At 41.4% G+C, this 23,799-nt stretch overlaps 60 non-coding genes across 60 annotated transcripts; all 60 read right to left on the bottom strand.

Moving 5' to 3' along the window:
• Window positions 1-38: 38 nt before the first annotated feature.
• Window positions 39-111, bottom strand: TRNAV-UAC (transfer RNA valine (anticodon UAC)). Its single transcript has one exon. It is a non-coding gene; the product is annotated as a tRNA-Val (tRNA).
• A 416-nt stretch (window positions 112-527) lies between these two features.
• TRNAV-CAC (transfer RNA valine (anticodon CAC)) lies at window positions 528-600 on the bottom strand. Its single transcript has one exon. It is a non-coding gene; the product is annotated as a tRNA-Val (tRNA).
• A 90-nt stretch (window positions 601-690) lies between these two features.
• Window positions 691-763, bottom strand: TRNAV-UAC (transfer RNA valine (anticodon UAC)). Its single transcript has one exon. It is a non-coding gene; the product is annotated as a tRNA-Val (tRNA).
• Window positions 764-853: 90 nt separating this feature from the next.
• TRNAV-AAC (transfer RNA valine (anticodon AAC)) lies at window positions 854-926 on the bottom strand. The gene has a single exon. It is a non-coding gene; the product is annotated as a tRNA-Val (tRNA).
• A 201-nt stretch (window positions 927-1,127) lies between these two features.
• TRNAV-CAC (transfer RNA valine (anticodon CAC)) lies at window positions 1,128-1,200 on the bottom strand. Its single transcript has one exon. It is a non-coding gene; the product is annotated as a tRNA-Val (tRNA).
• Window positions 1,201-1,290: 90 nt separating this feature from the next.
• Window positions 1,291-1,363, bottom strand: TRNAV-AAC (transfer RNA valine (anticodon AAC)). Its single transcript has one exon. It is a non-coding gene; the product is annotated as a tRNA-Val (tRNA).
• Window positions 1,364-1,838: 475 nt separating this feature from the next.
• TRNAV-CAC (transfer RNA valine (anticodon CAC)) lies at window positions 1,839-1,911 on the bottom strand. Its single transcript has one exon. It is a non-coding gene; the product is annotated as a tRNA-Val (tRNA).
• A 90-nt stretch (window positions 1,912-2,001) lies between these two features.
• On the bottom strand, window positions 2,002-2,074 carry TRNAV-AAC (transfer RNA valine (anticodon AAC)). The gene has a single exon. It is a non-coding gene; the product is annotated as a tRNA-Val (tRNA).
• Window positions 2,075-2,928: 854 nt separating this feature from the next.
• Window positions 2,929-3,001, bottom strand: TRNAV-AAC (transfer RNA valine (anticodon AAC)). Its single transcript has one exon. It is a non-coding gene; the product is annotated as a tRNA-Val (tRNA).
• A 255-nt stretch (window positions 3,002-3,256) lies between these two features.
• On the bottom strand, window positions 3,257-3,329 carry TRNAV-CAC (transfer RNA valine (anticodon CAC)). Its single transcript has one exon. It is a non-coding gene; the product is annotated as a tRNA-Val (tRNA).
• Window positions 3,330-4,019: 690 nt separating this feature from the next.
• TRNAV-AAC (transfer RNA valine (anticodon AAC)) lies at window positions 4,020-4,092 on the bottom strand. The gene has a single exon. It is a non-coding gene; the product is annotated as a tRNA-Val (tRNA).
• Window positions 4,093-4,346: 254 nt separating this feature from the next.
• On the bottom strand, window positions 4,347-4,419 carry TRNAV-CAC (transfer RNA valine (anticodon CAC)). Its single transcript has one exon. It is a non-coding gene; the product is annotated as a tRNA-Val (tRNA).
• Window positions 4,420-4,893: 474 nt separating this feature from the next.
• On the bottom strand, window positions 4,894-4,966 carry TRNAV-AAC (transfer RNA valine (anticodon AAC)). Its single transcript has one exon. It is a non-coding gene; the product is annotated as a tRNA-Val (tRNA).
• A 201-nt stretch (window positions 4,967-5,167) lies between these two features.
• TRNAA-UGC (transfer RNA alanine (anticodon UGC)) lies at window positions 5,168-5,240 on the bottom strand. The gene has a single exon. It is a non-coding gene; the product is annotated as a tRNA-Ala (tRNA).
• Window positions 5,241-6,082: 842 nt separating this feature from the next.
• On the bottom strand, window positions 6,083-6,155 carry TRNAV-AAC (transfer RNA valine (anticodon AAC)). The gene has a single exon. It is a non-coding gene; the product is annotated as a tRNA-Val (tRNA).
• Window positions 6,156-6,356: 201 nt separating this feature from the next.
• Window positions 6,357-6,429, bottom strand: TRNAV-CAC (transfer RNA valine (anticodon CAC)). Its single transcript has one exon. It is a non-coding gene; the product is annotated as a tRNA-Val (tRNA).
• A 90-nt stretch (window positions 6,430-6,519) lies between these two features.
• Window positions 6,520-6,592, bottom strand: TRNAV-AAC (transfer RNA valine (anticodon AAC)). The gene has a single exon. It is a non-coding gene; the product is annotated as a tRNA-Val (tRNA).
• Window positions 6,593-7,067: 475 nt separating this feature from the next.
• TRNAV-CAC (transfer RNA valine (anticodon CAC)) lies at window positions 7,068-7,140 on the bottom strand. The gene has a single exon. It is a non-coding gene; the product is annotated as a tRNA-Val (tRNA).
• A 90-nt stretch (window positions 7,141-7,230) lies between these two features.
• TRNAV-AAC (transfer RNA valine (anticodon AAC)) lies at window positions 7,231-7,303 on the bottom strand. The gene has a single exon. It is a non-coding gene; the product is annotated as a tRNA-Val (tRNA).
• A 201-nt stretch (window positions 7,304-7,504) lies between these two features.
• TRNAV-AAC (transfer RNA valine (anticodon AAC)) lies at window positions 7,505-7,577 on the bottom strand. Its single transcript has one exon. It is a non-coding gene; the product is annotated as a tRNA-Val (tRNA).
• Window positions 7,578-8,431: 854 nt separating this feature from the next.
• TRNAV-AAC (transfer RNA valine (anticodon AAC)) lies at window positions 8,432-8,504 on the bottom strand. Its single transcript has one exon. It is a non-coding gene; the product is annotated as a tRNA-Val (tRNA).
• Window positions 8,505-8,596: 92 nt separating this feature from the next.
• On the bottom strand, window positions 8,597-8,669 carry TRNAV-UAC (transfer RNA valine (anticodon UAC)). Its single transcript has one exon. It is a non-coding gene; the product is annotated as a tRNA-Val (tRNA).
• A 90-nt stretch (window positions 8,670-8,759) lies between these two features.
• TRNAV-CAC (transfer RNA valine (anticodon CAC)) lies at window positions 8,760-8,832 on the bottom strand. The gene has a single exon. It is a non-coding gene; the product is annotated as a tRNA-Val (tRNA).
• A 364-nt stretch (window positions 8,833-9,196) lies between these two features.
• On the bottom strand, window positions 9,197-9,269 carry TRNAV-CAC (transfer RNA valine (anticodon CAC)). Its single transcript has one exon. It is a non-coding gene; the product is annotated as a tRNA-Val (tRNA).
• A 253-nt stretch (window positions 9,270-9,522) lies between these two features.
• On the bottom strand, window positions 9,523-9,595 carry TRNAV-UAC (transfer RNA valine (anticodon UAC)). Its single transcript has one exon. It is a non-coding gene; the product is annotated as a tRNA-Val (tRNA).
• Window positions 9,596-9,796: 201 nt separating this feature from the next.
• On the bottom strand, window positions 9,797-9,869 carry TRNAV-AAC (transfer RNA valine (anticodon AAC)). Its single transcript has one exon. It is a non-coding gene; the product is annotated as a tRNA-Val (tRNA).
• Window positions 9,870-10,070: 201 nt separating this feature from the next.
• On the bottom strand, window positions 10,071-10,143 carry TRNAV-AAC (transfer RNA valine (anticodon AAC)). The gene has a single exon. It is a non-coding gene; the product is annotated as a tRNA-Val (tRNA).
• Window positions 10,144-10,235: 92 nt separating this feature from the next.
• On the bottom strand, window positions 10,236-10,308 carry TRNAV-UAC (transfer RNA valine (anticodon UAC)). The gene has a single exon. It is a non-coding gene; the product is annotated as a tRNA-Val (tRNA).
• A 90-nt stretch (window positions 10,309-10,398) lies between these two features.
• Window positions 10,399-10,471, bottom strand: TRNAV-CAC (transfer RNA valine (anticodon CAC)). The gene has a single exon. It is a non-coding gene; the product is annotated as a tRNA-Val (tRNA).
• A 364-nt stretch (window positions 10,472-10,835) lies between these two features.
• Window positions 10,836-10,908, bottom strand: TRNAV-CAC (transfer RNA valine (anticodon CAC)). The gene has a single exon. It is a non-coding gene; the product is annotated as a tRNA-Val (tRNA).
• A 253-nt stretch (window positions 10,909-11,161) lies between these two features.
• Window positions 11,162-11,234, bottom strand: TRNAV-UAC (transfer RNA valine (anticodon UAC)). Its single transcript has one exon. It is a non-coding gene; the product is annotated as a tRNA-Val (tRNA).
• A 90-nt stretch (window positions 11,235-11,324) lies between these two features.
• On the bottom strand, window positions 11,325-11,397 carry TRNAV-CAC (transfer RNA valine (anticodon CAC)). Its single transcript has one exon. It is a non-coding gene; the product is annotated as a tRNA-Val (tRNA).
• Window positions 11,398-11,487: 90 nt separating this feature from the next.
• TRNAV-UAC (transfer RNA valine (anticodon UAC)) lies at window positions 11,488-11,560 on the bottom strand. The gene has a single exon. It is a non-coding gene; the product is annotated as a tRNA-Val (tRNA).
• A 90-nt stretch (window positions 11,561-11,650) lies between these two features.
• TRNAV-AAC (transfer RNA valine (anticodon AAC)) lies at window positions 11,651-11,723 on the bottom strand. The gene has a single exon. It is a non-coding gene; the product is annotated as a tRNA-Val (tRNA).
• A 201-nt stretch (window positions 11,724-11,924) lies between these two features.
• TRNAV-CAC (transfer RNA valine (anticodon CAC)) lies at window positions 11,925-11,997 on the bottom strand. The gene has a single exon. It is a non-coding gene; the product is annotated as a tRNA-Val (tRNA).
• Window positions 11,998-12,250: 253 nt separating this feature from the next.
• Window positions 12,251-12,323, bottom strand: TRNAV-UAC (transfer RNA valine (anticodon UAC)). The gene has a single exon. It is a non-coding gene; the product is annotated as a tRNA-Val (tRNA).
• A 749-nt stretch (window positions 12,324-13,072) lies between these two features.
• On the bottom strand, window positions 13,073-13,145 carry TRNAV-CAC (transfer RNA valine (anticodon CAC)). Its single transcript has one exon. It is a non-coding gene; the product is annotated as a tRNA-Val (tRNA).
• A 253-nt stretch (window positions 13,146-13,398) lies between these two features.
• Window positions 13,399-13,471, bottom strand: TRNAV-UAC (transfer RNA valine (anticodon UAC)). Its single transcript has one exon. It is a non-coding gene; the product is annotated as a tRNA-Val (tRNA).
• Window positions 13,472-14,220: 749 nt separating this feature from the next.
• TRNAV-CAC (transfer RNA valine (anticodon CAC)) lies at window positions 14,221-14,293 on the bottom strand. The gene has a single exon. It is a non-coding gene; the product is annotated as a tRNA-Val (tRNA).
• Window positions 14,294-14,709: 416 nt separating this feature from the next.
• Window positions 14,710-14,782, bottom strand: TRNAV-UAC (transfer RNA valine (anticodon UAC)). The gene has a single exon. It is a non-coding gene; the product is annotated as a tRNA-Val (tRNA).
• A 323-nt stretch (window positions 14,783-15,105) lies between these two features.
• TRNAV-CAC (transfer RNA valine (anticodon CAC)) lies at window positions 15,106-15,178 on the bottom strand. Its single transcript has one exon. It is a non-coding gene; the product is annotated as a tRNA-Val (tRNA).
• A 90-nt stretch (window positions 15,179-15,268) lies between these two features.
• On the bottom strand, window positions 15,269-15,341 carry TRNAV-UAC (transfer RNA valine (anticodon UAC)). The gene has a single exon. It is a non-coding gene; the product is annotated as a tRNA-Val (tRNA).
• A 90-nt stretch (window positions 15,342-15,431) lies between these two features.
• Window positions 15,432-15,504, bottom strand: TRNAV-UAC (transfer RNA valine (anticodon UAC)). The gene has a single exon. It is a non-coding gene; the product is annotated as a tRNA-Val (tRNA).
• A 1,075-nt stretch (window positions 15,505-16,579) lies between these two features.
• TRNAV-UAC (transfer RNA valine (anticodon UAC)) lies at window positions 16,580-16,652 on the bottom strand. Its single transcript has one exon. It is a non-coding gene; the product is annotated as a tRNA-Val (tRNA).
• A 364-nt stretch (window positions 16,653-17,016) lies between these two features.
• On the bottom strand, window positions 17,017-17,089 carry TRNAV-CAC (transfer RNA valine (anticodon CAC)). The gene has a single exon. It is a non-coding gene; the product is annotated as a tRNA-Val (tRNA).
• Window positions 17,090-17,941: 852 nt separating this feature from the next.
• TRNAV-UAC (transfer RNA valine (anticodon UAC)) lies at window positions 17,942-18,014 on the bottom strand. The gene has a single exon. It is a non-coding gene; the product is annotated as a tRNA-Val (tRNA).
• Window positions 18,015-18,267: 253 nt separating this feature from the next.
• Window positions 18,268-18,340, bottom strand: TRNAV-AAC (transfer RNA valine (anticodon AAC)). Its single transcript has one exon. It is a non-coding gene; the product is annotated as a tRNA-Val (tRNA).
• A 90-nt stretch (window positions 18,341-18,430) lies between these two features.
• TRNAV-CAC (transfer RNA valine (anticodon CAC)) lies at window positions 18,431-18,503 on the bottom strand. The gene has a single exon. It is a non-coding gene; the product is annotated as a tRNA-Val (tRNA).
• A 253-nt stretch (window positions 18,504-18,756) lies between these two features.
• TRNAV-CAC (transfer RNA valine (anticodon CAC)) lies at window positions 18,757-18,829 on the bottom strand. Its single transcript has one exon. It is a non-coding gene; the product is annotated as a tRNA-Val (tRNA).
• A 475-nt stretch (window positions 18,830-19,304) lies between these two features.
• On the bottom strand, window positions 19,305-19,377 carry TRNAV-CAC (transfer RNA valine (anticodon CAC)). The gene has a single exon. It is a non-coding gene; the product is annotated as a tRNA-Val (tRNA).
• A 90-nt stretch (window positions 19,378-19,467) lies between these two features.
• Window positions 19,468-19,540, bottom strand: TRNAV-UAC (transfer RNA valine (anticodon UAC)). The gene has a single exon. It is a non-coding gene; the product is annotated as a tRNA-Val (tRNA).
• A 689-nt stretch (window positions 19,541-20,229) lies between these two features.
• TRNAV-AAC (transfer RNA valine (anticodon AAC)) lies at window positions 20,230-20,302 on the bottom strand. The gene has a single exon. It is a non-coding gene; the product is annotated as a tRNA-Val (tRNA).
• A 475-nt stretch (window positions 20,303-20,777) lies between these two features.
• TRNAV-CAC (transfer RNA valine (anticodon CAC)) lies at window positions 20,778-20,850 on the bottom strand. Its single transcript has one exon. It is a non-coding gene; the product is annotated as a tRNA-Val (tRNA).
• Window positions 20,851-20,940: 90 nt separating this feature from the next.
• Window positions 20,941-21,013, bottom strand: TRNAV-UAC (transfer RNA valine (anticodon UAC)). The gene has a single exon. It is a non-coding gene; the product is annotated as a tRNA-Val (tRNA).
• A 689-nt stretch (window positions 21,014-21,702) lies between these two features.
• On the bottom strand, window positions 21,703-21,775 carry TRNAV-AAC (transfer RNA valine (anticodon AAC)). Its single transcript has one exon. It is a non-coding gene; the product is annotated as a tRNA-Val (tRNA).
• Window positions 21,776-21,865: 90 nt separating this feature from the next.
• TRNAV-UAC (transfer RNA valine (anticodon UAC)) lies at window positions 21,866-21,938 on the bottom strand. Its single transcript has one exon. It is a non-coding gene; the product is annotated as a tRNA-Val (tRNA).
• Window positions 21,939-22,028: 90 nt separating this feature from the next.
• Window positions 22,029-22,101, bottom strand: TRNAV-UAC (transfer RNA valine (anticodon UAC)). The gene has a single exon. It is a non-coding gene; the product is annotated as a tRNA-Val (tRNA).
• Window positions 22,102-23,053: 952 nt separating this feature from the next.
• On the bottom strand, window positions 23,054-23,126 carry TRNAV-AAC (transfer RNA valine (anticodon AAC)). The gene has a single exon. It is a non-coding gene; the product is annotated as a tRNA-Val (tRNA).
• Window positions 23,127-23,379: 253 nt separating this feature from the next.
• TRNAV-UAC (transfer RNA valine (anticodon UAC)) lies at window positions 23,380-23,452 on the bottom strand. The gene has a single exon. It is a non-coding gene; the product is annotated as a tRNA-Val (tRNA).
• A 253-nt stretch (window positions 23,453-23,705) lies between these two features.
• TRNAV-UAC (transfer RNA valine (anticodon UAC)) lies at window positions 23,706-23,778 on the bottom strand. The gene has a single exon. It is a non-coding gene; the product is annotated as a tRNA-Val (tRNA).
• Between the last annotated feature and the right edge of the window lie 21 nt (window positions 23,779-23,799).

Genomic DNA, 23,799 nt, shown 5'->3' with positions numbered 1-23,799 from the left:
TAGAGCCATTGAAGAAAAATGCTTAGGTTAAAAAAACTTGTTTCTGCCCAGTTTCGAACTGGGGACCTTTCGCGTGTAAGGCGAACGTGATAACCACTACACTACAGAAACATCTTAGAAACAAAGCCAGACACCATCCAATGTAGGAGGCACTTTCTAAAAAAAGAGCCATTGCATGAAAATGGTTAGCTAAAAATCCATTGTTTCTTCCCAGTTTCGAACTGGGGACCTTTCGCGTGTTAGGCGAACGTGATAACCACTACACTACAGAAACTTCCCGGAAACTATACCAGACACTAACCAATGTAGTAGGCACTTTCTAAAAACAGAGTCATTGAAGAAAAATGCTTAGGTTAAAAACACTTGTTTCTGCCCAGTTTCGAACTGAGGACCTTTCGCGTGTAAGGCGAACGTGATAACCACTACACTACAAAAACGTCTTAGAAACTAAGCCAGACACCATCCAATGTAGGAGGCACTTTCTAAAAAAAGAGCCATTGCATGAAAATGCTTAGCTAAAAATCCATTGTTTCTGCCCAGTTTCGAACTGGGGACCTTTCGCGTGTGAGGCGAACGTGATAACCACTACACTACAGAAACTTCTCGGAAACTATACTAGACACCAACCAATGTAGGAGGCACTGTCTAAAAAAAGGGCCATTGCATTAAAATGCTTAGCTAAAAATCCATTGTTTCTGCCCAGTTTCGAACTGGGGACCTTTCGCGTGTAAGGCGAACGTGATAACCACTACACTACAGAAACATCTTAGAAACAAAGTCAGACACCATCCAATGTAGGAGGCACTTTCTAAAAAAAGAGCCATTGCATGAAAATGGTTAGCTAAAAATCCATTGTTTCTGCCCAGTTTCGAACTGGGGACCTTTCGCGTGTTAGGCGAACGTGATAACCACTACACTACAGAAACTTCCCGGAAACTATACCAGACACCAACCGATGTAGGAGGCACTTTCTAAAAACAGAGTCATTGAAGAAAAATGCTTAGGTTAAAAACACTTGTTTCTGCCCAGTTTCTACCGTCTTAGAAACTAAGCCAGACACCAACCAATGTAGGAGGCACTTTCTAAAAAAAGAGCCATTGCATGAAAATGCTTAGCTAAAAATCCATTGTTTCTGCCCAGTTTCGAACTGGGGACCTTTCGCTTGTGAGGCGAACGTGATAACCACTACACTACAGAAACTTCTCAGAAACTATACTAGACACCAACCAATGTAGGAGGCACTGTCTAAAAAAAAGGCCATTGCATTAAAATGCTTAGCTAAAAATCCATTGTTTCTGCCCAGTTTCGAACTGGGGACCTTTCGCGTGTTAGGCGAACGTGATAACCACTACACTACAGAAACTTCTCGGAAACTATACCAGACACCAACCAATGTAGGAGGCACTTTCGAAAAACAGAGTCATTGAAGAAAAATGCTTATGTTAAAAACACTTGTTTCTGCCCAGTTTCTACCGTCTTAGAAACTAAGCCAGACACCATCCAATGTAGGAGGCACTGTCTAAAAAAAGGGCCATTGCATTAAAATGCTTAGCTAAAAATCCATTGTTTTTGCCCAGTTTCGAACTGGGGACCTTTCGAGTGTTAGGCGGATGTGATAACCACTACACTACAGAAACTTCTCGGAAACTATACCAGACACCAACAAATGTAGGAGGCACTTTCTAAAAACAGAGTCATTGATGAAAAATGCTTAGGTTAAAAACACTTGTTTCTGCCCAGTTTCTACCGTTTTAGAAACTAAGCCAGACACCATCCAATGTAGGAGGCACTTTCTAAAAAAAGAGCAATTGCATGAAAATGCTTAGCTAAAAATCCATTGTTTCTGCCCAGTTTCGAACTGGGGACCTTTCGCGTGTGAGGCGAACGTGATAACCACTACACTACAGAAATTTCCCAGAAACTATACTAGACACCAACCAATGTAGGAGTCACTTTCATAAAATAGAGCCATTTCAGAAAAATGCTTAGGTTAAAAAAACTTGTTTCTGCCCAGTTTCGAACTGGGGACCTTTCGCGTGTTAGGCGAACGTGATAACCACTACACTACAGAAACTTCTCAGAAACTATGCCAGACACCAACCAATGTAGGAGGCACTTTCTAAAAACAGAGTCATTGAAGAAAAATGCTTAGGTTAAAAACACTTGTTTCTGCCCAGTTTCGAACTGAGGACCTTTCGCGTGTAAGGCGAACGTAATAAGCACTACACTACAAAAAACGTCTTAGAAATTAAGCCAGACACCATCCAATGTAGGAGGCACTTTCTAAAAAAAGAGCCATTGCATGAAAATGCTTAGCTAAAAATCAATTGTTTCTGCCCAGTTTCGAACTGGGGACCTTTCCCATGTGAGGCGAACGTGATAACCACTACACTACAGAAACTTCTCAGAAACTATACTAGACACCAACCAATGTAGGAGGCACTGTCTAAAAAAAGGGCCATTGCATTAAAATGCTTAGCTAAAAATCCATTGTTTCTGCACAGTTTCGAACTGGGGACCTTTCGCTTGTTAGGCGAACGTGATAACCACTACACTACAGAAACTTCTCGGAAACTATACCAGACAACAACCAATGTAGGAGGCACTTTCTAAAAACAGAGTCATTGAAGAAAAATGCTTAGGTTAAAAACACTTGTTTCTGCCCAGTTTCGAACTGAGGACCTTTCGCGTGTAAGGCGAACTTGATAACCACTACACTAGAGAAACGTCTTAGAAACTAAGCCAGACACCATCCAATGTAGGAGGCACTTTCTAAAAACAGAGTCATTGAAGAAAAATGCTTAGGTTAAAAACACTTGTTTCTGCCCAGTTTCTACCGTCTTAGAAACTAAGCCAGACACCATCCAATGTATGAGGCACTGTCTAAAAAAAGGGCCATTGCATTAAAATGCTTAGCTAAAAATCCATTGTTTCTGCCCAGTTTCGAACTGGGGACCTTTCGCGTGTTAGGCGAACGTGATAACCACTACACTACAGAAACTTCTCGGAATCTATGCCAGACACCAATAAAATGTAGGAGGCACTTTCTAAAAACAGAGTCATTGAAGAAAAATGCTTAGGTTAAAAAACACTTGTTTCTGCCCAGTTTCGAACTGAGGACCTTTCGCGTGTAAGGCGACCGTGATAACCACTACACTACAGAAACGTCTTAGAAACTAAGCCAGACACCATCCAATGTAGGAGGCACTTTCTAAAAAAAGAGCCATTGCATGAAAATGCTTAGCTAAAAATCCATTGTTTCTGCCCAGTTTCGAACTGGGGACCTTTCGCATGTGAGGCGAATGTGATAACCACTACACTACAGAAACTTCTCAGAAACTATACTAGACACCAACCAATGTAGGAGGCACTGTCTAAAAAAAGGGCCATTGCATTAAAATGCTTAGCTAAAAATCCATTGTTTCTGCACAGTTTCGAACTGGGGACCTTTCGCGTGTTAGGCGAACGTGATAACCACTACACTACAGAAACTTCTCGGAAACTATACCAGACAACAACCAATGTAGGAGGCACTTTCTAAAAACAGAGTCATTGAAGAAAAATGCTTAGGTTAAAAACACTTGTTTCTGCCCAGTTTCTACCGTCTTAGAAATTAAGCCAGACACCATCCAATGTAGGAGGCACTTTCTAAAAAAAGAGCCATTGCATGAAAATGCTTAGCTAAAAATCCATTGTTTCTGCCGAGTTTCGAACTGGGGACCTTTCGCATGTGAGGCGAACGTGATAACCACTACACTACAGAAACTTCTCAGAAACTATACCAGACACCAACCAATGTAGGAGGCACTGTCTAAAAAAACGGCCATTGCATTAAAATGCTTAGCTAAAAATCCATTGTTTCTGCCCAGTTTCGAACTGGGGACCTTTCCCGTGTTAGGCGAACCTGATAACCACTGCACTACAGAAACTTCTCGGAAACTATACTAGACACCAACCAATGTAGGAGTCACTTTCATAAAATAGAGCCATTGAAGAAAAATGCTTAGGTTAAAAACACTTGTTTCTGCCCAGTTTCGAACTAGGGACCTTTCGCGTGTTAGGCGAACGTGATAACCACTACACTACAGAAACTTCTCAGAAACTATGCCAGACACCAACCAATGTAGGAGGCACTTTCTAAAAACAGAGTCATTGAAGAAAAATGCTTAGGTTAAAAACACTTGTTTCTGCCCAGTTTCGAACTGAGGACCTTTCGCGTGTAAGGCGAACGTGATAACCACTACACTACAAAAAACATCTTAGAAATTAAGCCAGACACCATCCAATGTAGGAGGCACTTTCTAAAAAAAGAGCCATTGCATGAAAATGCTTAGCTAAAAATCCATTGTTTCTGCCCAGTTTCGAACTGGGGACCTTTCGCATGTGAGGCGAACGTGATAACCACTACACTACAGAAACTTCTCAGAAACTATACTAGACACCAACCAATGTAGGAGGCACTGTCTAAAAAAACGGCCATTGCATTAAAATGCTTAGCTAAAAATCCATTGTTTCTGCCCAGTTTCGAACTGGGGACCTTTCGCGTGTTAGGCGAACGTGATAACCACTGCACTACAGAAACTTCTCGGAAACTATACTAGACACCAACCAATGTAGGAGTCACTTTCATAAAATAGAGCCATTGAAGAAAAATGCTTAGGTTAAAAACACTTGTTTCTGCCCAGTTTCGAAAAGGGCCATTGCATTAAAATGCTTAGCTAAAAATCCATTGTTTCTGCACAGTTTCGAACTGGGGACCTTTCGCTTGTTAGGCGAACGTGATAACCACTACACTACAGAAACTTCTCGGAAACTATACCAGACAACAACCAATGTAGGAGGCACTTTCTAAAAACAGAGTCATTGAAGAAAAATGCTTAGGTTTAAAACGCTTGTTTCTGCCCAGTTTCGAACTGGGGACCTTTCGCGTGTTAGGCGAACGTGATAACCACTACACTACAGAAACTTCCCGGAAACTATACCAGACACCAACCGATGTAGGAGGCACTTTCTAAAAACAGAGTCATTGAAGAAAAATGCTTAGGTTAAAAACACTTGTTTCTGCCCAGTTTCTACCGTCTTAGAAACTAAGCCAGACACCAACCAATGTAGGAGGCACTTTCTAAAAACAGAGTCATTGAAGAAAAATGCTTAGGTTAAAAACACTTGTTTCTGCCCAGTTTCGAACTGAGGACCTTTCGCGTGCAAGGCGAACGTGATAACCACTACACTACAAAAACATCTTAGAAGCTAATCCAGACACCATCCAATGTAGGAGGCACTTTCTAAAAAAAGAGCCATTGCATAAAAATGCTTAGCGAAAAATCCATTGTTTCTGCCCAGTTTCGAACTTGGGACCTTTCGCGAGTTAGGTGAATGTGATAACCACTACACTACAGAAACTTCTCGGAAACTATACCAGACACCAACCAATGTAGGAGGCACTTTCTAAAAACAGAGTCATTGAAGAAAAATGCTTAGGTTAAAAACACTTGTTTCTGCCCAGTTTCTACCGTCTTAGAAACTAAGCCAGACACCAACCAATGTAGGAGGCACTTTCTAAAAACAGAGTCATTGAAGAAAAATGCTTAGGTTAAAAACACTTGTTTCTGCCCAGTTTCGAACTGAGGACCTTTCGCGTGTAAGGCGAACGTGATAACCACTACACTACAAAAACGTCTTAGACGCTAAGCCAGACACCATCCAATGTAGGAGGCACTTTCTAAAAAAAGAGCCATTGCATGAAAATGCTTAGCTAAAAATCCATTGTTTCTGCCCAGTTTCGAACTGGGGACCTTTCGCGAGTGAGGCGAACTTGATAACCACTACACTACAGAAACTTCTCAGAAACTATACTAGACACCAACCAATGTAGGAGGCACTGTCTAAAAAAAGGGCCATTGCATTAAAATGCTTAGCTAAAAATCCATTGTTTCTGCCCAGTTTCAAACTGGGGACCTTTCGCGTGTTAGGCGAACGTGATAAACACTACACTACAGAAACTTCACCAGACACCAACCAATGTAGGAGGCACTTTCTAAAAACAGAGTCATTGAAGAAAAATGCTTAGGTTAAAAACGCTTGTTTCTGCCCAGTTTCGAACTGGGGACCTTTCGCGTGTTAGGCGAACGTGATAACCACTACACTACAGAAACTTCCCGGAAACTATACCAGACACCAACCGATGTAGGAGGCACTTTCTAAAAACAGAGTCATTGAAGAAAAATGCTTAGGTTAAAAACACTTGTTTCTGCCCAGTTTCTACCGTCTTAGAAACTAAGCCAGACACCAACCAATGTAGGAGGCACTTTCTAAAAAAAGAGCCATTGCATGAAAATGCTTAGCTAAAAATCCATTGTTTCTGCCCAGTTTCGAACTGGGGACCTTTCGCGTGTGAGGCGAACGTGATAACCACTACACTACAGAAACTTCTCAGAAACTATACTAGACACCAACCAATGTAGGAGGCACTGTCTAAAAAAAAGGCCATTGCATTAAAATGCTTAGCTAAAAATCCATTGTTTCTGCCCAGTTTCGAACTGGGGACCTTTCGCGTGTTAGGCGAACGTGATAACCACTACACTACAGAAACTTCTCGGAAACTATACCAGACACCAACCAATGTAGGAGGCACTTTCGAAAAACAGAGTCATTGAAGAAAAATGCTTATGTTAAAAACACTTGTTTCTGCCCAGTTTCTACCGTCTTAGAAACTAAGCCAGACACCATCCAATGTAGGAGGCACTGTCTAAAAAAAGGGCCATTGCATTAAAATGCTTAGCTAAAAATCCATTGTTTTTGCCCAGTTTCGAACTGGGGACCTTTCGAGTGTTAGGCGGATGTGATAACCACTACACTACAGAAACTTCTCGGAAACTATACCAGACACCAACAAATGTAGGAGGCACTTTCTAAAAACAGAGTCATTGATGAAAAATGCTTAGGTTAAAAACACTTGTTTCTGCCCAGTTTCTAACGTTTTAGAAACTAAGCCAGACACCATCCAATGTAGGAGGCACTTTCTAAAAAAAGAGCAATTGCATGAAAATGCTTAGCTAAAAATCCATTGTTTCTGCCCAGTTTCGAACTGGGGACCTTTCGCGTGTGAGGCGAACGTGATAACCACTACACTACAGAAATTTCCCAGAAACTATACTAGACACCAACCAATGTAGGAGTCACTTTCATAAAATAGAGCCATTTCAGAAAAATGCTTAGGTTAAAAAAACTTGTTTCTGCCCAGTTTCGAACTGGGGACCTTTCGCGTGTTAGGCGAACGTGATAACCACTACACTACAGAAACTTATCGGAAACTATACCAGACACCAACCAATGTAGGAGGCACTTTCTAAAAACAGAGTCATTGAAGAAAAATGCTTAGGTTAAAAACACTTGTTTCTGCCCAGTTTCTACCGTCTTAGAAACTAAGCCAGACACCATCCAATGTAGGAGGCACTGTCTAAAAAAAGGGCCATTGCATTAAAATGCTTAGCTAAAAATCCATTGTTTCTGCCCAGTTTCGAACTAGGGACCTTTCGCGTGTTAGGCGAACGTGATAACCACTACACTACAGAAACTTCTCAGAAACTATGCCAGACACCAACCAATGTAGGAGGTACTTTCTAAAAACAGAGTCATTGAAGAAAAATGCTTAGGTTAAAAACACTTGTTTCTGCCCAGTTTCGAACTGAGGACCTTTCGCGTGTAAGGCGAACGTGATAACCACTACACTACAAAAAACGTCTTAGAAATTAAGCCAGACACCATCCAATGTAGGAGGCACTTTCTAAAAAAAGAGCCATTGCATGAAAATGCTTAGCTAAAAATCAATTGTTTCTGCCCAGTTTCGAACTGGGGACCTTTCCCATGTGAGGCGAACGTGATAACCACTACACTACAGAAACTTCTCAGAAACTATACTAGACACCAACCAATGTAGGAGGCACTGTCTAAAAAAAGGGCCATTGCATTAAAATGCTTAGCTAAAAATCCATTGTTTCTGCACAGTTTCGAACTGGGGACCTTTCGCTTGTTAGGCGAACGTGATAACCACTACACTACAGAAACTTCTTGGAAACTATACCAGACAACAACCAATGTAGGAGGCACTTTCTAAAAACAGAGTCATTGAAGAAAAATGCTTAGGTTAAAAACACTTGTTTCTGCCCAGTTTCGAACTGAGGACCTTTCGCGTGTAAGGCGAACTTGATAACCACTACACTAGAGAAACGTCTTAGAAACTAAGCCAGACACCATCCAATGTAGGAGGCACTTTCTAAAAACAGAGTCATTGAAGAAAAATGCTTAGATTAAAAACACTTGTTTCTGCCCAGTTTCTACCGTCTTAGAAACTAAGCCAGACACCATCCAATGTATGAGGCACTGTCTAAAAAAAGGGCCATTGCATTAAAATGCTTAGCTAAAAATACATTGTTTCTGCCCAGTTTCGAACTGGGGACCTTTCGCGTGTTAGGCGAACGTGATAACCACTACACTACAGAAACTTCTCGGAATCTATGCCAGACACCAATAAAATGTAGGAGGCACTTTCTAAAAACAGAGTCATTGAAGAAAAATGCTTAGGTTAAAAAACACTTGTTTCTGCCCAGTTTCGAACTGAGGACCTTTCGCGTGTAAGGCGAACGTGATAACCACTACACTACAGAAACGTCTTAGAAACTAAGCCAGACACCATCCAATGTAGGAGGCACTTTCTAAAAAAAGATCCATTGCATGAAAATGCTTAGCTAAAAATCCATTGTTTCTGCCCAGTTTCGAACTGGGGACCTTTCGCATGTGAGGCGAACGTGATAACCACTACACTACAGAAACTTCTCAGAAACTATACTAGACACCAACCAATGTAGGAGGCACTGTCTAAAAAAAGGGCCATTGCATTAAAATGCTTAGCTAAAAATCCATTGTTTCTGCACAGTTTCGAACTAGGGACCTTTCGCGTGTTAGGCGAACGTGATAACCACTACACTACAGAAACTTCTCGAAAACTATACCAGACAACAACCAATGTAGGAGGCACTTTCTAAAAACAGAGTCATTGAAGAAAAATGCTTAGGTTAAAAACACTTGTTTCTGCCCAGTTTCTACCGTCTTAGAAACTAAGCCAGACACCATCCAATGTAGGAGGCACTTTCTAAAAAAAGAGCCATTGCATGAAAATGCTTAGCTAAAAATCCATTGTTTCTGCCCAGTTTCGAACTGGGGACCTTTCGCATGTGAGGCGAACGTGATAACCACTACACTACAGAAACTTCTCAGAAACTATACTAGACACCAACCAATGTAGGAGGCACTGTCTAAAAAAACGGCCATTGCATTAAAATGCTTAGCTAAAAATCCATTGTTTCTGCCCAGTTTCGAACTGGGGACCTTTCGCGTGTTAGGCGAACGTGATAACCACTGCACTACAGAAACTTCTCGGAAACTATACTAGACACCAACCAATGTAGGAGTCACTTTCATAAAATAGAGCCATTGAAGAAAAATGCTTAGGTTAAAAACACTTGTTTCTGCCCAGTTTCGAACTGGGGACCTTTCGCGTGTAAGGCGAACGTGATAACCACTATACTACAGAAACGTCTTAGAGACTATGCCAGACACCATCCAATGTAGGAGGCACTTTCTAAAAACAGAGTCATTGAAGAAAAATGCTTAGGTTAAAAACACTTGTTTCTGCCCAGTTTCTACCGTCTTAGAAACTAAGCCAGACACCATCCAATGTATGAGGCACTGTCTAAAAAAAGGGCCATTGCATTAAAATGCTTAGCTAAAAATCCATTGTTTCTGCCCAGTTTCGAACTGGGGACCTTTCACGTGTTAGGCGAACGTGATAACCACTACACTACAGAAACTTCTCGGAAACTATACCAGACACCAACCAATGTAGGAGGCACTTTCTAAAAACAGAGTCATTGAAGAAAAATGCTTAGGTTAAAAACACTTGTTTCTGCCCAGTTTCTACCGTCTTAGAAACTAAGCCAGACACCATCCAATGTAGGAGGCACTGTCTAAAAAAAGGGCCATTGCATTAAAATGCTTAGCTAAAAATCCATTGTTTCTGCCCAGTTTCGAACTGGGGACCTTTCGCGTGTTAGGCGAACGTGATAACCACTACACTACAGAAACTTCTCGGAATCTATGCCAGACACCAATAAAATGTAGGAGGCACTTTCTAAAAACAGAGTCATTGAAGAAAAATGCTTAGGTTAAAAAACACTTGTTTCTGCCCAGTTTCGAACTAAGGACCTTTCGCGTGTAAGGCGAACGTGATAACCACTACACTACAGAAACGTCTTAGAAACTAAGCCAGACACCATCCAATGTAGGAGGCACTTTCTAAAAAAAGAGCCATTGCATGAAAATGCTTAGCTAAAAATCCATTGTTTCTGCCCAGTTTCGAACTGGGGACCTTTCGCATGTGAGGCGAACGTGATAACCACTACACTACAGAAACTTCTCAGAAACTATACTAGACACCAACCAATGTAGGAGGCACTGTCTAAAAAAAGGGCCATTGCATTAAAATGCTTAGCTAAAAATCCATTGTTTCTGCACAGTTTCGAACTGGGGACCTTTCGCGTGTTAGGCGAACGTGATAACCACTACACTACAGAAACTTCTCGGAAACTATACCAGACAACAACCAATGTAGGAGGCACTTTCTAAAAACAGAGTCATTGAAGAAAAATGCTTAGGTTAAAAACACTTGTTTCTGCCCAGTTTCTACCGTCTTAGAAACTAAGCCAGACACCATCCAATGTAGGAGGCACTTTCTAAAAAAAGAGCCATTGCATGAAAATGCTTAGCTAAAAATCCATTGTTTCTGCCCAGTTTCGAACTGGGGACCTTTCGCATGTGAGGCAAACGTGATAACCACTACACTACAGAAACTTCTCAGAAACTATACTAGACACCAACCAATGTAGGAGGCACTGTCTAAAAAAACGGCCATTGCATTAAAATGCTTAGCTAAAAATCCATTGTTTCTGCCCAGTTTCGAACTGGGGACCTTTCGCGTGTTAGGCGAACGTGATAACCACTGCACTACAGAAACTTCTCGGAAACTATACTAGACACCAACCAATGTAGGAGTCACTTTCATAAAATAGAGCCATTGAAGAAAAATGCTTAGGTTAAAAACACTTGTTTCTGCCCAGTTTCGAACTGGGGACCTTTCGCGTGTAAGGCGAACGTGATAACCACTATACTACAGAAACGTCTTAGAGACTATGCCAGACACCATCCAATGTAGGAGGCACTTTCTAAAAAATGAGCCATTGCATGAAAATGCTTAGCTAAAAATCCATTGTTTCTGCCCAGTTTCGAACTGGGGACCTTTCGCGTGTGAGACGAACGTGATAACCACTACACTACAGAAACTTCTCAGAAACTATACTAGACACCAACCAATGTAGGAGTCACTTTCATAAAATAGAGCCATTGAAGAAAAATGCTTAGGTTAAAAACACTTGTTTCTGCCCAGTTTCGAACTGGGGACCTTTCGCGTGTAAGGCGAACGTGATAACCACTATACTACAGAAACGTCTTAGAGACTATGCCAGACACCATCCAATGTAGGAGGCACTTTCTAAAAAATGAGCCATTGCATGAAAATGCTTAGCTAAAAATCCATTGTTTCTGCCCAGTTTCGAACTGGGGACCTTTCGCGTGTTAGGCGAACGTGATAACCACTACACTACAGAAACTTCTCGGAAACTATACCAGACACCAACCAATGTAGGAGGCACTTTCTAAAAACAGAGTCATTGAAGAAAAATGCTTAGGTTAAAAACACTTGTTTCTGCCCAGTTTCTACCGTCTTAGAAACTAAGCCAGACACCATCCAATGTAGGAGGCACTGTCTAAAAAAAGGGCCATTGCATTAAAATGCTTAGCTAAAAATCCATTGTTTTTGCCCAGTGTCGAACTGGGGACCTTTCGCGTGTGAGGCGAACATGATAACCACTACACTACAAAAACTTCTCAGAAACTATACAAGACACCAACCAATGTAGGAGTCACTTTCATAAAATAGAGCCATTGAAGAAAAATGCTTAGGTTAAAAACACTTGTTTCTGCCCAGTTTCGAACTGGGGACCTTTCGCGTGTAAGGCGAACGTGATAACCACTACACTACAGAATCTTCTCAGAAACTATACTAGACACCAACCAATGTAGGAGTCACTTTCATAAAATAGAGCCATTGAAGAAAAATGCTTAGGTTAAAAACACTTGTTTCTGCCCAGTTTCAAACTGGGGACCTTTCGCGTGTAAGGCGAACGTGATAACCACTACACTACAGAAACGTCTTAGAAACTATACCAGACACCAACCAATGTAGGAGGCACTTTCTAAAAACAGAGTTATTGAAGAAAAATGCTTAGGTTAAAAACACTTGTTTCTGCCCAGTTTCTACCATCTTAGAAACAAAGCCAGACACCATCCAATGTAGGAGGCACTTTCTAAAAAAAGAGCCATTGCATGAAAATGCTTAGCTAAAAATCCATTGTTTCTGCCCAGTTTCGAACTGGGGACCTTTCACGTGTTAGGCGAGCGTGATAACCACTACACTACAGAAACTTCTCCGAAACTATACCAGACACCAACCAATGTAGGAGGCACTTTCTAAAAACAGAGTCATTGAAGAAAAATGCTTAGGTTAAAAACACTTGTTTCTGCCCAGTTTCTACCGTCTTAGAAACTAAGCCAGACACCATCCAATGTAGGAGGCACAGTCTAAAAAAAGGGCCATTGCATTAAAATGCTTAGCTAAAAATCCATTGTTTCTGCCCAGTTTCGAACTGGGGACCTTTCGCGAGTTAGGCGAACGTGATAACCACTACACTACAGAAACTTCTCGGAAACTATACCAGACACCAACCAATGTAGGAGGCACTTTCTAAAAACAGAGTCATTGAAGAAAAATGCTTAGGTTAAAAACACTTGTTTCTGCCCAGTTTCTACCGTTTTCGAAACTAAGCCAGACACCATCCAATGTAAGAGGCACTTTCTAAAAAAAGAGCCATTGCATAAAAATGCTTAGCTAAAAATCCATTGTTTCTGCCCAGTTTCGAACTGGGGACCTTTCGCGTGTGAGGCAAATGTGATAACCACTACACTACAGAAACTTCCCAGAAACTATACTAGACACCAACCAATGTAGGAGTCACTTTCATAAAATAGAGCCATTGAAGAAAAATGCTTAGGTTAAAAACACTTGTTTCGGCCCAGTTTCGAACTGGGGACCTTTCGCGTGTAAGGCGAACGTGATAACCACTACACTACAGAATCTTCTCAGAAACTATACTAGACACCAACCAATGTAGGAGTCACTTTCATAAAATAGAGCCATTGAAGAAAAATGCTTAGGTTAAAAACACTTGTTTCTGCCCAGTTTCAAACTGGGGACCTTTCGCGTGTAAGGCGAACGTGATAACCACTACACTACAGAAACGTCTTAGAAACTATACCAGACACCAACCAATGTAGGAGGCACTTTCTAAAAACAGAGTTATTGAAGAAAAATGCTTAGGTTAAAAACACTTGTTTCTGCCCAGTTTCTACCATCTTAGAAACAAAGCCAGACACCATCCAATGTAGGAGGCACTTTCTAAAAAAAGAGCCATTGCATGAAAATGCTTAGCTAAAAATCCATTGTTTCTGCCCAGTTTCGAACTGGGGACCTTTCACGTGTTAGGCGAGCGTGATAACCACTACACTACAGAAACTTCTCCGAAACTATACCAGACACCAACCAATGTAGGAGGCACTTTCTAAAAACAGAGTCATTGAAGAAAAATGCTTAGGTTAAAAACACTTGTTTCTGCCCAGTTTCTACCGTCTTAGAAACTAAGCCAGACACCATCCAATGTAGGAGGCACAGTCTAAAAAAAGGGCCATTGCATTAAAATGCTTAGCTAAAAATCCATTGTTTCTGCCCAGTTTCGAACTGGGGACCTTTCGCGAGTTAGGCGAACGTGATAACCACTACACTACAGAAACTTCTCGGAAACTATACCAGACACCAACCAATGTAGGAGGCACTTTCTAAAAACAGAGTCATTGAAGAAAAATGCTTAGGTTAAAAACACTTGTTTCTGCCCAGTTTCTACCGTTTTCGAAACTAAGCCAGACACCATCCAATGTAAGAGGCACTTTCTAAAAAAAGAGCCATTGCATAAAAATGCTTAGCTAAAAATCCATTGTTTCTGCCCAGTTTCGAACTGGGGACCTTTCGCGTGTGAGGCAAATGTGATAACCACTACACTACAGAAACTTCCCAGAAACTATACTAGACACCAACCAATGTAGGAGTCACTTTCATAAAATAGAGCCATTGAAGAAAAATGCTTAGGTTAAAAGCACTTGTTTCGGCCCAGTTTCGAACTGGGGACCTTTCGCGTGTAAGGCGAACGTGATAACCACTACACTACAGAAACGTCTTAGAAGCTACGCCAGACACCATACAATGTAGGAGGCACTGTCTAAAAAAAGGGCCATTGCATTAAAATGCTTAGCTAAAAATGCATTGTTTTTGCCCAGTTTCGAACTGGGGACCTTTCGCGTGTTAGGCGAACGTGATAACCACTACACTACAGAAACTTCTCGGAAACTATACCAGACACCAACCAATGTAGGAGGCACTTTCTAAAAACAGAGTCATTGAAGAAAAATGCTTAGGTTAAAAACACTTGTTTCTGCCCAGTTTCGAACTGAGGACCTTTCGCGTGTAAGGCGAACGTGATAACCACTACACTACAGAAACGTCTTAGAAACTAAGCCAGACACCATCCAATGTAGGAGGCACTTTCTAAAAAATGAGTCATTGCATGAAAATGCTTAGCTAAAAATCCATTGTTTCTTCCCAGTTTCGAACTGGGGACCTTTCGCGTGTGAGGCGAACGTGATAACCACTACACTACAGAAACTTGAAAAAAGTTTCGAACTGGGAAGAAAAATGCTTAGGTTAAAAACACTTGTTTCTGCCCAGTTTCTACCGTCTTAGAAACTAAGCCAGACACCATCCAATGTAGGAGGCACTGTCTAAAAAAAGGGCCATTGCATTAAAATGCTTAGCTAAAAATCCATTGTTTTTGCCCAGTGTCGAACTGGGGACCTTTCGCGTGTGAGGCGAACATGATAACCACTACACTACAAAAACTTCTCAGAAACTATACAAGACACCAACCAATGTAGGAGTCACTTTCATAAAATAGAGCCATTGAAGAAAAATGCTTAGGTTAAAAACACTTGTTTCTGCCCAGTTTCGAACTGGGGACCTTTCGCGTGTAAGGCGAACGTGATAACCACTACACTACAGAAACTTCTCAGAAACTATACTAGACACCAACCAATGTAGGAGTCACTTTCATAAAATAGAGCCATTGAAGAAAAATGCTTAGGTTAAAAACACTTGTTTCTGCCCAGTTTCAAACTGGGGACCTTTCGCGTGTAAGGCGAACGTGATAACCACTACACTACAGAAACGTCTTAGAAACTATACCAGACACCAACCAATGTAGGAGGCACTTTCTAAAAACAGAGTTATTGAAGAAAAATGCTTAGGTTAAAAACACTTGTTTCTGCCCAGTTTCTACCATCTTAGAAACAAAGCCAGACACCATCCAATGTAGGAGGCACTTTCTAAAAAAAGAGCCATTGCATGAAAATGCTTAGCTAAAAATCCATTGTTTCTGCCCAGTTTCGAACTGGGGACCTTTCACGTGTTAGGCGAGCGTGATAACCACTACACTACAGAAACTTCTCCGAAACTATACCAGACACCAACCAATGTAGGAGGCACTTTCTAAAAACAGAGTCATTGAAGAAAAATGCTTAGGTTAAAAACACTTGTTTCTGCCCAGTTTCTACCGTCTTAGAAACTAAGCCAGACACCATCCAATGTAGGAGGCACAGTCTAAAAAAAGGGCCATTGCATTAAAATTCTTAGCTAAAAATCCATTGTTTCTGCCCAGTTTCGAACTGGGGACCTTTCGCGAGTTAGGCGAACGTGATAACCACTACACTACAGAAACTTCTCGGAAACTATACCAGACACCAACCAATGTAGGAGGCACTTTCTAAAAACAGAGTCATTGAAGAAAAATGCTTAGGTTAAAAACACTTGTTTCTGCCCAGTTTCTACCGTTTTCGAAACTAAGCCAGACACCATCCAATGTAGGAGGCACTTTCTAAAAAAAAACCCATTGCATGAAAATGCTTAGCTAAAAATCCATTGTTTTTGCCCAGTTTCGAACTGGGGACCTTTCACGTGTAAGGCGAACGTGATAACCACTACACTACAGAAACTTCTCAGAAACTATACAAGACACCAACCAATGTAGGAGTCACTTTCATAAAATAGAACCATTGAAGAAAAATGCTTAGGTTAAAAGCACTTGTTTCGGCCCAGTTTCGAACTGGGGACCTTTCGCGTGTAAGGCGAACGTGATAACCACTACACTACAGAAACTTTCCAGAAACTATACTGGACACCAACCAATGTAGGAGTCACTTTCATAAAATAGAGCCATTGAAGAAAAATGCTTAGGTTAAAAACACTTGTTTCTGCCCAGTTTCGAACTGGGGACCTTTCGCGTGTAAGGCGAACGTGATAACCACTACACTACAGAAACATCTTAGAAATAAAGCAAGACACCATACAATGTAGGAGGCACTTTCTAAAAAAAGAGCCATTGCATGAAAATGCTTAGCTAAAAATCCATTGTTTCTGCCCAGTTTCGAACTGGAGACCTTTCGCGTGTTAGGCGAACGTGATAACCACTACACTACAGAAACCTCTCGGAAACTATACCAGACACCAACCAATGTAGGAGGAACTTTCTAAAAACAGAGTCATTGAAGAAAAATGCTTAGGTTAAAAACACTTGTTTCTGCCCAGTTTCTACCGTCTTAGAAACTAAGCCAGACACCATCCAATGTAGGTGGCACTGTCTAAAAAAAGGGCCATTGCATTAAAATGCTTAGCTAAAAATCCATTGTTTCTGCCCAGTTTCGAACTGGGGACCTTTCGCGTGTGAGGCGAACGTGATAACCACTACACTACAGAAACTTCTCGGCAACTATACCAAACACCAACCAATGTAGGAGGCACTTTCTAAAAAAAGAGCCACTGCATGAAAATGCTTAGCTAAAAATCCATTGTTTCTGCCCAGTTTCAAACTGGGGACATTTCGCGTGTGAGGCGAACGTGATAACCACTACACTACAAAAACTTCCCAGAAACTATGCTAGACACCAACCAATGTAGGAGTCACTTTCATAAAATAGAACAATTGAAGAAAAATGCTTAGGTTAAAAAAACTTGTTTCTGCACAGTTTCGAACTGGGGACCTTTTGCGTGTAAGGCGAACGTGATAACCACTAAACTACAAAAACGTCTTAGAAACTACGCCAGACACCATCCAATGTAGGAGGCACTTTCTAAAAAAAGAGCCATTGCATGAAAATGCTTAGCTAAAAATCCATTGTTTCTGGCAGTTTCGAACTGGGGACCTTTCGCGTGTTAGGTGAATGGGATAACCACTACACTACAGAAACTTATCGGAAACTATACCAGACACCAACCAATGTAGGAGGCACTTTCTAAAAACAGAGTCATTGAAGAAAAATGCTTAGGTTAAAAACACTTGTTTCTGCCCAGTTTCTACCGTCTTAGAAACTAAGCCAGACACCATCCAATGTAGGAAGCACTGTCTAAAAAAAAGGCCATTGCATTAAAATGCTTAGCTAAAAATCCATTGTTTCTGCCCAGTTTCAAACTGGGGACCTTTCGCGTGTTAGGCGAACGTGATAACCACTACACTACAGAAACTTCTCGGAAACTACACCAGACACCAACCAATGTAGGAGGCACTTTCTAAAAACAGAGTCATTGAAGAAAAATGCTTAGGTTAAAAACACTTGTTTCTGCCCAGTTTCGAACTGGGGACCTTTCGCGTGTAAGGCGAAAGTGATAACCACTACACTACAGAAACATCTTAGAAACTAAGCCAGATACCATCCAATGTAGGAGGCACTTTCTAAAAAAAGAGCCATTGCATGAAAATGCTTAGCTAAAAATCCATTGTTTCTGCCAAGTTTCGAACTGGGGACCTTTCGTGTGTGAGGAGAACGTGATAACCACTACACTACAGAATCTTCTCGGAAACTATACTAGACACCAACCAATGTAAGAGGCACTGTCTAAAAAAAGGGCCATTGCATTAAAATGCTTAGCTAAAAATCCATTGTTTCTGCCCAGTTTCGAACTGGGGACCTTTCGCGTGTTAGGCGAACGTGATAACCACTACACTACAGAAACTTCTCGGAAACTATACCAGACACCATCCAATGTAGGAGGTACTGTCTAAAAAAAGAGCAATTGCATGAAAATGCTTAGCTAAAAATCCATTGTTTCTGCCCAGTTTCGAACTGGGGACCTTTCGCGTGTGAGGCGAACGTGATAACCACTACACTACAGAAACTTCCCAGAAACTATACTAGACACCAACCAATGTAGGAGTCACTTTCATAAAATAGAGCCATTGAAGAAAAATGCTTAGGTTAAAAAAACTTGTTTCTGCCCAGTTTCGAACTGGGGACCTTTTGTGTGTAAGGCGAACGTGATAACCACTACACTACAGAAACATCTTAGAAACAAAGCAAGACACCATACAATGTAGGAGGCACTTTCTAAAAAAAGAGCCATTGCATGAAAATGCTTAGCTAAAAATCCATTGTTTCTGCCCAGTTTCGAACTGGGGACCTTTCGCGTGTGAGGCGAACGTGATAACCACTACACTACAGAAACTTCTCAGAAACTATGCAAGACACCAACCAATGTAGGAGTCACTTTCTAAAAACAGAGTCATTGAAGAAAAATGCTTAGGTTAAAAACACTTGTTTCTGCCCAGTTTCTACCGTCTTAGAAACTAAGCCAGACACCATCCAATGTAGGAGGCACTGTCTAAAAAAAGGGCCATTGCATTAAAATGCTTAGCTAAAAATCCATTGTTTCTGCCCAGTTTCGAACAGGGGACCTTTCGCGTGTTAGGCGAACGTGATAACCACTACACTACAGAAACTTCTCGGAAACTATACCAGACACAAACCAATGTAGGAGGCACTTTCTAAAAACAGAGTCATTGAAGAAAAATACTTAGGTTAAAAACACTTGTTTCTGCCCAGTTTCTCCCGTTTTAGAAACTAAGCCAGACACCATCCAATGTAGGAGGCACTGTCTAAAAAAAGAGCCATTGCATGAAAATGCTTAGCTAAAAATCCATTGTTTCTGCCCAGTTTCGAACTGGGGACCTTTCGCGTGTGAGGCGAACGTGATAACCACTACACTACAGAAACTACCCAGAAACTTTACTAGACACCAACCAATTTAGGAGTCACTTTCATAAAATAGAGCCATTGAAGAAAAATGCTTAGGTTAAAAAAACTTGTTTCTGCCCAGTTTCGAACTGGGGACCTTTCGCGTGTAAGGCGAACGTGATAACCACTACACTACAGAAACATCTTAGAAACAAAGCCAGACATGATACAATGTAGGAGGCACTTTCTAATAAAAGAGCCATTGCATGAAAATGCTTAGCTAAAAATCCATTGTTTCTGCCCAGTTTCGAACTGGGGACATTTCGCGTGTGAGGCGAACATGATAACCACTACACTACAGAAACTTCTCAGAAACTATACACGACACCAACCAATGTAGGAGTCACTTTCATAAAATAGAGCCATTGAAGAAAAATGCTTAGGTTAAAAACACTTGTTTTTGCCCAGTTTCGAACTGGGGACCTTTTGCGTGTAAGGCAAACGTGATAACCACTACACTACAGAAACGTCTTAGAAACTACGCCAGACACCATCCAATGTAGGAGGCACTTTCTAAAAAAAGAGCCATTGCATGAAAATGCTTAGCTAAAAATCCATTGTTTCTGGCAGTTTCGAACTGGGGACCTTTCGCGTGTTAGGTGAATGGGATAACCACTACACTACAGAAACTTCTCGGAAACTATACCAGACACCAACCAATGTAGGAGGCACTTTCTAAAAACAGAGTCATTGAAGAAAAATGCTTAGGTTAAAAACACTTGTTTCTGCCCAGTTTCTACTGTCTTAGAAACTAAGCCAGACACCATCCAATGTAGGAGGCACTGTCTAAAAAAAGGGCCATTGCATTAAAATGCTTAGCTAAAAATCCATTGTTTCTGCCCAGTTTCGAACTGGGGACCTTTCGCGTGTTAGGCGAACGTGATAACCACTACACTACAGAAACTTCTCGGAAACTATACCAGACACCAACCAATGTAGGAGGAACTTTCTAAAAACAGAGTCATTGAAGAAAAATGCTTAGGTTAAAAACACTTGTTTCTGCCCAGTTTCTACCGTCTTAGAAACTAAGCCAGACACCATCCAATGTAGGAGGCACTGTCTAAAAAAAGGGCCATTGCATTAAAATGCTTAGCTAAAAATCCATTGTTTCTGCCCAGTTTCGAACAGGGGACCTTTCGCGTGTTAGGCGAACGTGATAACCACTACACTACAGAAACTTCTCGGAAACTATACCAGACACAAACCAATGTAGGAGGCACTTTCTAAAAACAGAGTCATTGAAGAAAAATACTTAGGTTAAAAACACTTGTTTCTGCCCAGTTTCTACCGTTTTAGAAACTAAGCCAGACACCATCCAATGTAGGAGGCACTGTCTAAAAAAAGAGCCATTGCATGAAAATGCTTAGCTAAAAATACATTGTTTCTGCCCAGTTTCGAACTGGGGACCTTTCGCGTGTGAGGCGAACGTGATAACCACTACACTACAGAAACTACCCAGAAACTTTACTAGACACCAACCAATTTAGGAGTCACTTTCATAAAATAGAGCCATTGAAGAAAAATGCTTAGGTTAAAAAAACTTGTTTCTGCCCAGTTTCGAACTGGGGACCTTTCGCGTGTAAGGCGAACGTGATAACCACTACACTACAGAAACATCTTAGAAACAAAGCCAGACATGATACAATGTAGGAGGCACTTTCTAATAAAAGAGCCATTGCATGAAAATGCTTAGCTAAAAATCCATTGTTTCTGCCCAGTTTCGAACTGGGGACATTTCGCGTGTGAGGCGAACATGATAACAACTACACTACAGAAACTTCTCAGAAACTATACACGACACCAACCAATGTAGGAGTCACTTTCATAAAATAGAGCCATTGAAGAAAAATGCTTAGGTTAAAAACACTTGTTTTTGCCCAGTTTCGAACTGGGGACCTTTTGCGTGTAAGGCGAACGTGATAACCACTACACTACAGAAACGTCTTAGAAACTACGCCAGACACCATCCAATGTAGGAGGCACTTTCTAAAAAAAGAGCCATTGCATGAAAATGCTTAGCTAAAAATCCATTGTTTCTGGCAGTTTCGAACTGGGGACCTTTCGCGTGTTAGGTGAATGGGATAACCACTACACTACAGAAACTTCTCGGAAACTATACCAGACACCAACCAATGTAGGAGGCACTTTCTAAAAACAGAGTCATTGAAGAAAAATGCTTAGGTTAAAAACACTTGTTTCTGCCCAGTTTCTACTGTCTTAGAAACTAAGCCAGACACCATCCAATGTAGGAGGCACTGTCAAAAAAAAGGGCCATTGCATTAAAATGCTTAGCTAAAAATCCATTGTTTCTGCCCAGTTTTGAACTGGGGACCTTTCGCGTGTTAGGCGAACGTGATAACCACTACACTACAGAAACTTCTCAGAAACTATACCAGACACCAACCAATGTAGGAGGCACTTTCTAAAAACAGAGTCATTGAAGTAAAATGCTTAGGTTAAAAACACTTGTTTCTGCCCAGTTTCGAACTGGGGACCTTTCGCGTGTAAGGCGAAAGTGATAACCACTACACTACAGAAACGTCTTAGAAACTAAGCCAGACACCATCCAATGTATGAGGCACTTTCTAAAAAAAGAGCCATTGCATGAAAATGCTTAGCTAAAAATCCATTGTTTCTGCCCAGTTTCGAACTGGGGACCTTTCGCGTGTAAGGCGAACGTGATAACCACTACACTACAGAAACGTCTTAGAAACTAAGCCAGACACCATCCAATGTAGGAGGCACTTTCTAAAAACAGAGTCATTGAAGAAAAATGCTTAGGTTAAAAACACTGGTACTTGTGAGTTATCCGGGCGTCCGATTTTTTGATTGTATGCCTTAAGTTAAGGCATACAATCAGATGCGATGCGATGCGATATCGCATCGCATCGCATCGCATGCGACCATCGGATGCGATGACCCGATTTTTCCATAGGAATCAATGTTAAAATGATTCCTATGGAAAAAGGGGTCCTTTTCATACCCCTACTATCCAAGTGGGCATGGAGTTGGATATAAACCTGTGGCGAGCGTAGCGAGCCACCGAGCCCGAAGCGTGGCGAGCGAAGCGAGCCCCGCGAGGGGACGGTATTCCGTGTCCCCTCGCGGGGCTCGCTACGCTCGCCACGCTTCGGGCTCGGTGGCTCGCTACGCTCGCCACAGGTTTGTATCCAACTCCATGCCCACTTGGATAGTAGGGGTATGAAAAGGACCCTTTTTCCCATTGAATTCCATGTTAAAATGGACTCAGTCCATTTTAACATTGATTCCTATGGAAAAATCGGGTCATCGCATCGCATCGCATCGCATCCGATGGTCGCATGCGATGCGATGCGATGTCCCGATCCGACCCGATTTCAAAATCGGACGCCCGGATAACTCACAAGTACCAAAACACTTGTTTCTGCCCAGTTTCTACCATCTTAGAAACTAAGCCAGACACCATCCAATGTAGGAGGCACTGTCTAAAAAAATGCTTAGCTAAAAATCCATTGTTTCTGTCCAGTTTCGAACTGGGGACCTTTCGTGTGTGAGGCGAACGTGATAACCACTACACTACAGAAAATTCCCAGAAACTATACTAGACACCAACCAATGTAGGAGTCACTTTCATAAAATAGAGCCATTGAAGAAAAATGCTTAGCTAAAAATCCATTGTTTCTGCCCAGTTTCGAACTGGGGACCTTTCGCGTGTTAGGCGAAAGTGATAACCACTACACTACAGAAACTTCTCGGAAATTATACCAGACACCAACCAATGTAGGAGGCACTTTCTAAAAAAAGAGCCATTGCATGAAAATGCTTAGCTAAAAATCCATTGTTTCTGCCCAGTTTCGAACTGGGGACCTTTCACGTGTGAGGCGAACGTGATAACCACTAAACTACAGAAACTTCTCAGAAACTATACTAGACACCAACGAATGTAGGAGTCACTTTCATAAAATAGAGCCATTGAAGAAAAATGCTTAGGTTAAAAAAACTTGTTTCTGCCCAGTTTCGAACTGGGGACCTTTCGCGTGTAAGGCGAACGTGATAACCACTACACTACAGAAACGTCTTAGAAACTAAGCCAGACACCATCCAATGTAGGAGGCACTGTCTAAAAAAAGGGCCATTGCATTAAAATGCTTAGCTAAAAATCCATTGTTTCTGCCCAGTTTCGAACTGGGGACCTTTCGCGTGTTAAGCGAACATGATAACCACTACACTACAGAAACTTCTCGGAAACTATACCAGACACCAACCAATGTAGGAGGCACTTTCTAAAAACAGAGTCATTGAAGAAAAATGCTTAGGTTAAAAACACTTGTTTCTGCCCAGTTTCGAACTGAGGACCTTTCGCGTGTAAGGCGAACGTGATAACCACTACACTACAGAAACGTCTTAGAAACTAAGCCAGAC

This window comes from Crinia signifera, chromosome 3 (genome assembly GCF_055691185.1).
Source record: "Crinia signifera chromosome 3, ASM5569118v1, whole genome shotgun sequence".
NCBI classification, from domain to species: Eukaryota; Metazoa; Chordata; class Amphibia; order Anura; family Myobatrachidae; genus Crinia; species Crinia signifera.
The sequence above is the reverse complement of the archived record's forward strand: the minus strand, read 5'-3'. Positions and strand labels throughout refer to the sequence as shown.